Here is an 11220-nt window from a genome sequence, read left to right as displayed (position 1 = left end):
ACTGCTCTTAGCTTCGGAGCCAGCTTCTGCTGAAGGCACTCTCTCACCTGCCAGCCAAGAGCCAGCCGCTCTGCTCCGTCCTCTCACCAGGCTCCTTCCCGCATTTCATTCCCTCTGCTGCCCTCAGTCCCCGTCGGCTGTCGCGGAGGCAGCTGCAGCCTGCGACCCCGAGCAGACCCCGAGCAGACCCCACGCTTCCAGCAGCTTGTCTCCCCCTGGGGTCTCTCACCACTGCAGAACCCCCCTCCCCTTGCCCTGCGCTGTGTCTGCTTGGCTTTTCCTCACTCCACGGCCCCTCCTGTGTCACTGGGAGCAGTTCTACTGGTGAGAGCGGGCACGGCGCGCTGGTGCCAGCCACAGGGGCACGGGGCAGGGCTGCTCCGCTCCCGGTAGATGGTACAGTTTTATTGTACAGGTGCTAACAGGACTCTGAGGACGGGACAATCTGGTTGTTGTTTTTTTTTTTTTTTTTCTTTTTCTGGCTCTCCCCTGCTCAGCAGCGGGAGCAATGGGTGTTGTTTTTTTTTTTTCTGTTTTTTTTTTTTCTTTTTTTTTCTTTTTTTTCTTGTTTGTTTGTTTTTTCTTTGTGTTGTGTTTCTTCCCAGCCAGGGCAGGTGTACCCTTTCCCCTTGGACTCCCAGCTGCTGGCCTCCACTCCCTGAGGGGCCCAGCATCTCCTTTTTTAAGCCGAGGGGTTTTGCCTTTGGGTGTGTATTCTGGCTGCTCTTTCTGATTTCTGTTTTATTATAAGCAACAGGCTGTGGTGTCAAAAACACTTCTGTACAGAAAAAACCTGCATCAGGCCCCCTGTGTCTTGCCTCTTTTCCTTTGTCCCATGTCTGCTTCCTTCTGTGCCCTGAGGAGCTGTGGGAGAAGCGGAGGGAGGGACGCCCAGCTCCTTCTCATCCCTTTGGGGCACTCCTGCCCCACAGCCTCCCAGAGGGCAGCCAGATGCTAGGGAGGGGAAAATGCTGCTGCCCCTGCAAGGGCTGGGGTGGGTTTTCCTGCTGTCCCCATCAGCCACAGGCTCGGCAGGGGGCTGCAGTGCTGCAGGAAGCAGGGACGTTGTTCTGCATGGTGCAGCCATGCCCTAGGGGCCATGGTTTGACCAAGAAAAGTTGGTCCAGAGCTCGGTACCTGTGGAAAGGGGCTGTCGGCGCGAGCTCCGGGACATAGCTGGGAACCACGGCCTGGCCCTACAGCTGGGCTGTAGAAAAGTCGGGCTCTGCAAGGGCCAGCTTCGTGCAGGGATTTGGGGTCAGCACTGGTGAGGGCATCCCTCTGCACCCCAGCCAGTACAAGGAAACCTGAAAGGAAACAGCAGTACTGTGCCACTGCATGGACCTGCTGCAGGTGGCTGTGTCAGCGAGGGCAGGGGCTGTGCACACACTGCCCCACGTCCTTGGTCCCTCCTGGGCTGCAGCTCTGGTGCTGATACCAGCAGTGGTCCCCCCCTGAGAGCTGGAGGCTCTGCCTGGAGAAAATACCAGAGGGAGGCACCCCAAGGATGGGTTTGCTGGTGCAGAAAGCAAACTCGCTCTGTGCCAGGACATGCTCCAGCTCGGCTAAAGGGGAGATTCCCACAAGTGCCAGTGAAAGAGCAGAGCCTTTGCATCCCTGACCCGGGTGGCAAAGGAGAAAGGAACTCTTTTTTTTTTGCAGTAGCCACCCAGTGAGTAAAGAGCAGTTCCTCATCCAGCCTTTTCACCAGCCAGCTCTGGAGGGTTTTAATAGCACAATTCGAGGCAAAACTGAGCAGAAAACGACACGAGGTGTTTGCTGGTGAAAGCTCAAGAACTGTTCTCCAGCAGCAGGAATTCAGCATGGAGAAAGACCCTGGCTGAGCACCGTGGTCATTTACCTGCCCCTGCCTTCACCACAGTAGCAGGAAGGTTGCCAGCTTGGCTTTCTGCAGTGCCCGGAGGCAAAGCCCTGCCAGCAGGAATGCCCTGACCTGCAGGTCTGAAGGAAAGCCTCAGCTGTGTCCCACCAAGCAGGCAGTCTCCCTGGTGCACCAGAGCAGCAAAGGAAGGTCTCTCAAGGGGGCAGATGGCTCTTGGAGATGCTCCTGTCCCTGCCCCAAGAGCACGGCAAGGTTTCCTGCTGAACCACCGTGCTACGACATGGTGCAAGCATGATGTAAAGCAGTGCAAATAATCGAGAATAGCGCTGAAATCTTCAGGGTCTTGGGCTCAAATCAGAAAGAAGGGTGGGAAGGGAGCCTGAGGGTCTCCAGGCAGATGGCCTGCCTGCAGCGCTGCTGGTCCCAGCCCTATCCCAGGGCACTCAGGGCTCTCCCAGAAAAATGCTGTGGCACTCCAAGGATGGATATCACCTCCAAACCTGCTCTCTGCAGGTGCTGTCGGTGGGAGAGGCATGCTGTGCCCTCTTCCTCTTCTACTGTCCTATTATACTGTCTTTATCCCCACCCGTGAGCTTTTACCTGCTTCCCCCCCCCCCCCCCTTATTTTTTCCCCCATCCCACTACGGGAGATAAGGGGAATGAGCAAACGGCTGCGTGGTGCTCAGCTGCCTTCTGGGTTAAACCACAGCACGTTTTTATCAATGACCTGGATGAGGGGATCAACTGTACCCTCAGCAAGCTCACAGAAAATACCAATTTAGGCCAATTTGATCTGCTCGAGTGTCAGAAGACTTTGCAGAGGGACCTGGATAGGCTGGATTGAGGTGATGGGTCCAGTTGTGTGCTGTTGAACAAGGGCAGGTGCACTTGGGTCGCCACAACACAATATAGGCTTGGGGAAGAGTGGCTGGATTTGCCCAGCAGAAAAGGACTTGGGGGTGCTGCTTGGTAGCCAGCTGACCGTGGGCCAGAGTATGCTGAGGTGGCCAGGAGTGGGTCCTGGCGTGGCCAAGAGTGGCAGAAACACCGCAGTCAACAGGACCAGGAAAGGAACGGCCCCTGTGTGTGGTGAGGCTGCACTGCGAATGTGGTGGTCAGTTCTGAACCCCTCACTGCAAGAGGGATATTGAGCTGTGTGATCGAGTACAGAGAAGAGCAACAAAGCTGGTGAAGGGACTGGAAAAAAAAAAAAAAAAAGACTTATGAGGGGGAACTGAGGCTGTTTAATCTGGAGAAAAGGAAGCTGAGGCGAGACATCGTGGCTCTCTACAACTACCTGAAAGGAGATTGCAGCGAGGAGGGTTTCAGTCTCTCTTCTCAGGTGACAAATGATAGGATGCAAGGAAATTGTCTCAGGGTGTGCCAGGAGAGGTTTAGATTGGGTATCAGGAATTTCTTCATGGAGAGGGTGGTCAGGCACTGGCAGAGGCTGCCTGGAGAAATGCTGAAGTCACCTTCCCTGGAGGGATTCAGCTGTGTGGCCGTGTCACTAATGCGTATGGTTTAGTGGTGGACTCTGTAGGGCAGGTTGATGGTTGGGCTTTGTGATCTTGAAGGGTCTTTTCCAACCTAAAAGTGATTCTGTGATTCTGGGAAAGGCCCTGTCACCAGGACGGTGACAGCAGCACATCCCTGGACAGCCTGCCCCATTGCTTGGCTTCTGTGGTGACAAGTTAAAAGGGGGGAAACTCCCCAGCTCGTGGGCATGTAGCAACTGCCACAGTGAGTCTGTAGGATCCTGTGGTACACGAGGACACAGAGGGTTTGTTTAATAAACATTTCTATTTATTACAAATCAACAAACTTCACCATATAATAATAATCATAATTATTATTATGATTAATAAGGCGAATAGGTATATATGAATAAAAACTTTTCCTGCTATTACCAGGAAACAAGTACATGTATACATAGCAGATACGAAGGTTATAGGACCAGTTAATGGCAGCAAAGGGGCTCCTTTGCTTAAGCTGGAGGTTTGGCAGCCTCCACGGACACCCTCTTGGAGAACAGGGAGAAGACCCTGACATTGTCCTCGCTATCCTGGAGGTGTTCCAGCTTCAGGTCCCTGCAGGAGAGAGGTAGGACGCTCTCCTGGGAAGGGAAGGACTCTCTCGTGGGGAAGGCAGGGGCAGCCAGGGGCTCTGGGGGGTAGGCAATGGGCCCAGGAGGGAGATCTGTGCAGATCAGGTGAGGGGGAGTCCTGGGAGTGGAGGACTCGGACTGGGAGCAGTGGGGCAGACGGTTGTGTGGAGAGTACACAGGGGAGCGGCATGGCAGGCAGGAGATACGGGGACAGGGAGCGTCCTTGCAGAGAACCCTTCACCACCAGGGCTGGAGAGGGGCAGAGCTGTCCTCCTCGCACCGTGACAGAGGCCCTGTGGGCCCCTCACTGCCTCGGGGAGCTCGGCCAGCTGCCACAAGAGACATTTTTCACACAGACATTAACACGGGACAGGACTGCCATTCCCGACCCCCTCTGACCTCCTGGAATCCTCCATCTCCTGCAGCCCATCCTCCCTGTCCCGTTTATTTGCCCACCAATGCTCCTCTCACCCTGTGGCCATCCTCACGGACCCCCCACCTGCATTAACTCCTTGCCCCTATGAATCCCTGCCCCATTGCCCCCCAGTGCTTCCAGTAACGCCCACCCCAGTCCCCCAGATGCCTCTGCCCCAGTGAGCCTCAGAATGCCTCCCAGTTCCGTTCAGCCCCTCAGATGTCCCCCTGCCCCTTTCTGCTCTCCCTGCCCGCCTGCCTCCACCAGCTCCTGACGCCCCACTGAACCTACAGCACACCCACAACACTACAACATGCCCCTCAGCCCCACAGCTTGTGGGGGGAGTGGGGCTGGGGGAGCCCCTCTCTACAGACAGGATCTCTGCAGTGCCATAGGAAATCCGTCTGGGTTTGCCTGATGCTGCAGGTTCCCAGCATCTGAAGGTTTGTAAGATTTTGCTCACCATTTATATTCCTCCTTTATTCCAACTTATTAAAATAGTTATTTTATTGTACCATTTGCTGTAAGGTCTTTCTTATTGAGATCCCACAAAGAGCACTACAAAGTCTTTCTCTCTCACCCCTCTGAGAAGCACAGAAGAGCCCTCAGAAGGAATCAAGACCGTCCTCATCTCCCTACCTTCAGGTCGATATCCTGGCTTTGCTGCAGCTGGACTGCCAGTCCCACTTCTGAAAACCAGCAAGAACCAGTAAGCCAAGAGCTCATGTCTGGAGAGTTGCAGTCCCTCCATCAAATGTAGCTTGGCCTTAATTTGATCGAATTAAATTGATTTCCAGGTTAGGTTTCTGTTGACATACAAGGAAGTGCAGGAGGCCCAGCAAGGTGACGTCCATCAGCTGCTGCACCAGGGCTGCCCGTGGGTCTGGGGCTGCTCCGAGCACCACGTGCCTGCTGCACACTCGTTAACCTCTACTCATCATTAAGACCCAGCCTCGCACCCCCTGAGAGGCTTTGTAGCAGCGTGCTAAGCCCACTCAAGGTCAGGCGACATTAATCCTCTCCAATCTCCAGAGCGGGGCCCAGGAAGGGATTGAGACAGATTCTGGTAAAACCAGGGTGTCCTGGCTGCTTCTTGCAAGGTTTTCTGCTCCTCCCCTGGGCTGCTGGAAGGAGAGGGGTGGGCCAGGCCAGGGAGCCCACCCAGCACGGCCAGAGGAAGACAAGATGTGGAAGGCATGAGGAGAAATTTCGGGCCCTGGTGTGCACACGGGCAGGGAAGCAACATGCCCGGCCGTGCCCCGAGCTGTTCAGTAGAGGGAGCAAGCAGATCAGCTCTCAGGCGAGGCGAGGGGAAGAGTTTCAGTGTGGAACAGGCAGAAACTGGGCCTTCCTCCTCCGCCAGATGCTCCTGAGCAGGCAGCACTTATCTCAGGAACGAGGAGATCCCCTTGTGATGATGCAGCAGGCGTCGTCCTGGTACTTTGTGCAAGCTGTCCTGTTGTCCCTGGCCCGGGCAAGGGACTGCTGGAGCCATCACAGGGAGGTTTGGGGTCCTACACAGGGTCTTTGTGTTGCCTAGAGGGAAAAGGCTTCTATTACCTACTGCCAGGCACCAGCCCCATTGCACATCCCCCAGGCAAGGTGAGCCCAGGCTGCTAGCTACATTCAAGGACATGTTCAGCTCATTGTGCAAGCTCCTGGTCTCCTCTCCCCACCTCGCAGAAATCAGGCTGCCTGCCAAACATACAGGAACAGCCCGTCCCAGGCCTGCATCTCTGAAAGAAAAGGCTCTGAGGGTATTTTGGCCAGGCTAGAAAATGAACCAGCCGCCCTCTCTACCCTCCCCTAGCACGCAGCTTGACACCACGTTTGGCTGGCCCAGGGGAAGCAGACCCTTGAAGCAGGTGCCTCTAGATCATCCTTCCTCCGCTGCAAGACACCTTCCCTTCACGCAGGGATGTTCATGGATGTAATCTGGTGTGGCAGGAAGACAAGGGCAGCAACAGGAGACGTACGGACACAGAGGAGCAGCCAAAACACCTTCTGCTGTGCTGTCCCTGGGTTTCAGTTCCCACAGCGAGAGCAAGAGCAGAGTCAGCTGTGTGGAAGGAGACAGAAGGAGAACTAGGAAAGTGGGCTGCTTTCCTGATTTCTTTTTTTACTAGTTCCTTTTTTAAATTTTTTTATTATTATTTTTTTGATGCTCTGCTTTTCCAGGAGGTTGCAAAACCCAGAGGATGAGTCAAAACAACCCAGCGGAGCTTCCTTTTATTCTCTGCAGCCCAGGAGCAGCCAGGTGCCGTATCCCAGCTTAACCATTCAGGGGAGGCACCACTCAACCTAAGCTGGCGACGTCTTCCCTTGGGGTACAACATTAGATCCTGGGGCTGAGCCAGGAAGGGTGGTGCTGTGGGAGAAGAGCTGAGCTGAGCCAACCCAGACCCTGCCCGCTGGCAGAAGGATGCACGCACTCGCTCCCCACCACAGCTTCTAGGGAGGGGAGTTTCTGTCCAGCGAGGGATAGCTGGTGCCCATCCAACCAAACAGCCCCCTCTCAAGGAGCTGGATGGTTCTGGGGATGGGGAGGGAGGAAGGCTGGAAAAGCCCTGAGCCAGCAGGAAACCTGCGGTGGGAAGCTCTGAGTCAGCTTCAGCTACTGCTTTGCTGAAACCCACCCTCCCCGCAGCCTCCATATGGTTTGCGTTTTTCTCCAGATTCCCTGGAACAAAGCAGAGGGGCTGTGTTCCTCAAAAAGAAAGCATACACTGTGTGTGTCTGTGCCGGGTCTGCTTGTGTGTGTGTGGTGGTTTTACTCAGGTGGGCAGCCAAGCCCCACATCTGCGCTCTCATTCTTCCTCCTAAAAGGGAGAGAAAATACAATGAAAAGGGCTCAAGGGTTGAGGGAGAAGAGTTTCTCCGAGGATCTCTCAGAAACACAGGTTCCTCCCATCACGACAACTTTGGCTGAGATTTTCTGCTGGTACAACAGTGGCCTTAGGCAGATCGGGACTGCTGACCCCACAGAGAAACCGGACACCCAGTTACTGCTGTATCAACGCTTTGGCATTGTTAGACAACATTTCTGGAGTGCTGAGTCATGCTGTTTGGGTGCTGAGTCATGTCTGCTGGGGTTGCCCCTTCCTGGTCCTGATGACAAAGAATCACAGAGTCACAGAAATGGCTGAGGTTGGCAGGGACCTCTGGAGGTCATCTGCTCCAGCCCCCCTGCCAAGCAGGGTCACATAGTGCACATCACACAGGATCATATCCCAAGTAGTCCCAAGAAGTCCCAAATAGGGTTACAATCAAAGTTTACAATTTATTAAAGGAATAGAGGTAAGCAAACAGCGCTGGGTGCGTCGGGAGTCTCTGCTCCACCAAGATGCACACCAGTCACATCAGGCAGCTGGTTTTTATGTTCCTAGGCTCCTACATATTCATTATTACTTCTAGAAAAGGCAGGGTTATTATAATTAGTTCCCGGAATCCAAACCCTCCTACTGGCACATGTGTATCAGTCTCTGGTGGTCCCTCTGGGGATCTCTCATGCTGAAGGCTCGTAGTCTTCCTCCCAGGCTTTTTTTCTTGTCCTTCTCCTTTGTCCATCTTGGCCGGATGTCAGAGACTTGTGCAGCATCCCCTGCAAGCTTTGACTTTTAGTCATCCTTCAGCTTTCCCCTTCTCCTTAATCTCTTGGCCAGATATCTGAGACTTGCATAGTGTCCCATGCAATAGTCATAATAGTTAGCAGTCATTCTGAAACCCCTTTGTTCTCTTATCCCCTATTGACACAAATTGCTGGACTATTCCTTTGCAAGATACAAGAACCATATACATGTACATTCTGATTTTCTGAGACCTGTGGTTATACAAGGCTATGTAAGACAGAAGGTCACATTCATACCATGCGGCCCTAGCATTGTTCCATATTGACACGAATCAGATGAACGCATTTCACGTTGGCATCCATCCCTTTGCACTGCTTCCACATAATAAGCAGCCTGGGAGCTCTCCTGCTATTTTTGTTTTCTGTAATTTGCATCCAGAGCAGCGTTTCCTCCCTCTGACAGAGCACACTCAGCTGGGGCATGTCCCTGCAGCAGAGCATTTGCAGCATCCCCCAGGATAGAAAAATACCAGGGCATCGTATAAGCTGGGCATCTTCCTGTTTCTCAGGTTCCTGCTACCTGGTAAAATATTACAGTGCCCCAAGGAGGGGGTGAACCACCCGGGCTTTGCTGGGCCACAGGAGAGGAGCGGCCAAGGGAGCGGGGCTGGTCCCTGCCACCCCCAGAACCGATCGCAGATGTCAGGCACAGATGTCACAGCGCATTCTCCACGTGGTTGGGGCAGACCTGCTCAGGAAGGTGAACTGATCCAGTACATCAGCTGGAAGCCCTGAGCTTCCCATTGAAACTTGGAATTACGGTGTGAAGAGGCTGAAAAGGCTTTATTTTTATTTTTTTTTCTTTCAAATACGGCTTGGCACAGGAATTCACTGGTTCAAATCAAAAGACGAATGTTAGAGAGAGCATGCCAGGGAGGTTAGCAAAGTTCTTCCTGAGTTGCTTGTGCTGATTTCACATCCCAGGGGGGCTGCTGCTTCCTGACTGAAGATCATGGGGCCAACACATGTTAGAAATCATCAGCTGCTCAGGCAAACGAGGCCAGGCTGGGGCTTGCCTTAAAGGAACAGCCTCAGGAAAATGAGACCTGGGTCTGGATCTCTGCTGCAGAAGATGGGAACTGGGAAGGAATGCTCTGCTGCTGACCATCCCAAGGGGGGTGTGGGCGAGTCCAGTCTAGGCTAACCCAACAGACCCTGCACATACTATCTGTAAAACCTGGGAAACTAATGTGACTGAATTGCACATTTTTCCAGCATACCTGAAGCAAAGCCAAAGTGAATCTAAGGGGCAGAGTGCAAAATCCCACACAACTTGCATTATACAGGCTATCTCTGCCTAGTTTCCCCCCCTCCAGTGCCTTGCTGATGACACAAGCAAGATCCCAGCAAAACACTCTCTCCTGCTTTTCTGCACTGATTCTGCATCACCCAGCGCTGAGGAAACAAACTGCCAGGCTCAGCTGGCCCAACTCTCCTGCTGCACAGACCAGGAAACACTAAAAGTAAAAAAACAACTCAGCCAGCCTCAGGAGGCAGTTCTTCATCTGGCTCCCACCCAATTTTCTTTGCACAGCTAAAGCTCTGGTCCTGCCCTCACTCACAGGCTTGGCTGCTTTGCAAACCTCCTGTCTTCAAGGCACAGAGCGCAGCCCCAGGCTACTAAGTTCTTGTAGCTCCAGGCATCTACTCACCAGAAGAGCACAGCTGGGTGCTTGCCCCATCCTACAGAGCAACAAATGGACCAGGATCACAGCACATGGGTGAGCAGCACCCAGGCTGCTTCTGCACATGTATCCATGTCCCAAATTGCAAATGCATTTGGCTCCTCAAGTCCATCTCCACCACAAGCAGGAGTATGACCATCTCTGCTCTCTCCCCATGCTGGCTGGCTGGCGGCTCTGACAGGCAAACATTGCCCCGTGCATGTGGGGCTCCTGCAATCCCTCAGTGCATGCAGCCCTCCAACACCCAAGCAGGCAGAATCGCTGCCTGAGACTAGGGCAAGATTTTGCAAGTGTTTCGACCCACAGACGCACCTTTTTCTGGTTTTGCCTCTACTCACTCAACCTGGTTCTGGAAGTACTGAGCCTTTTTATTGGGAAGAACAACCAGGAGGGTTCAATCTCCTTTTTAGAAATGGATAGCCACCTTTCTCCTTGCTGAGTGCCCTTCCCCAGCTCCAACAGAAGCGCCTTGCCTGTGGCAACAGCCATCACTGCATTTCGCATGTCACCTCACTTGTCTCCCACTTTCAGACACTTGCCAGAGCAGGGACAGTGCCCACACTGGTGCCTGAGCAGAGCAATGCCTGTCTCTCGCAGGCTGTGGGCACCGTGTCGTGCACTGAGCTGAGGGAAACCACTTGATTTGGCAGGTGCTTTTTGGCTGCAAGATCCCCTTGTCTCAGGAGTATCCTTCTGGGCACAGCATGATTAGATCAGTGATCTAAAGACATTTGTACGGAGCTTGCATTATTCAAGGCTTGGTGAAGTCTTTTATAAAGCAATAAAAGCAGATAAGGTGACCAGTTACCCACTTTCCCATGTCTGGAAGGTCATGACTGCTCGTCACGTGGCTCCTCTGCATGCAGGGCATGCCAGCAGCCTGGAGAGGCCTGACGTGCCTGGCCAGTGCTGCAGGGATTACTGGAAATCTGTGCGTACGTAGGGCTAAAATTGGGCTTGGGGATATGAAAGTGCTGAGACTGTGACCCTAGCATCAATTCAGAGCAAATCAGGCATCTCCCATTGAGGAGATCGCTGCAAAACTGCTCCTGGGGTGCGTGCCCTGCCAACCCAGCTGCAGTGCTGGGTCCAGAGAGTAAGGGTTGAGAGGAAGGATGAGGGCACAGGCATCAGCCAGAGGGGCAAGGAGGGAGCAAATACCAACCCCACAGGGAGACCTGCCCAGGGGCTGTGGCAGGAAGCCGTTACCTGCAAAACAAAAGTGTCTGCTTTACAAGAAACACGAGGAAGAGTGGGAATGGGTGAGCAGCTGGGAAGGGGGGGAGTTCCCCAGCATTGCTGCTGCGGCACAGATGGACCTCTGCACAGATGAGCACTCCTGGCAACAAAGAGCTTTTCCCTCAAAAACAAGCAAACAAATAATAACAAAAAAAACAACTACCTTCTACCTCTAGCTCCTGTGCCTGGGTGCTCAGCAGCCCTTTGCCAGGGTGCAGCACCTCCACAGTGGGTGTGAACTGCTGCAGAGACAACACCTGCTGCCAGGAAGGGCCACCAGCATGAGCCAGGAACATCCACAGG

At 53.6% G+C, this 11220-nt stretch overlaps 1 long non-coding RNA gene across 1 annotated transcript; it reads right to left on the bottom strand.

Annotated features, from left to right (window-relative positions):
• Positions 1–182: 182 nt before the first annotated feature.
• On the bottom strand, positions 183–5544 carry LOC311444062. Its single transcript, XR_014697637.1, has 2 exons — positions 1065–5544; positions 183–974 (listed from the first exon to the last, which is right to left on the bottom strand). It is a non-coding gene; the product is annotated as an uncharacterized lncRNA (long non-coding RNA).
• Between the last annotated feature and the right edge of the window lie 5676 nt (positions 5545–11220).

Source organism: Aythya ferina, assembly GCF_964211825.1.
Source record: "Aythya ferina genome assembly, chromosome: 13".
Taxonomy (NCBI): Eukaryota; Metazoa; Chordata; class Aves; order Anseriformes; family Anatidae; genus Aythya; species Aythya ferina.
Note: the sequence above shows the minus strand (reverse complement) of the source record. Positions and strands in the feature narration are given on the sequence as shown.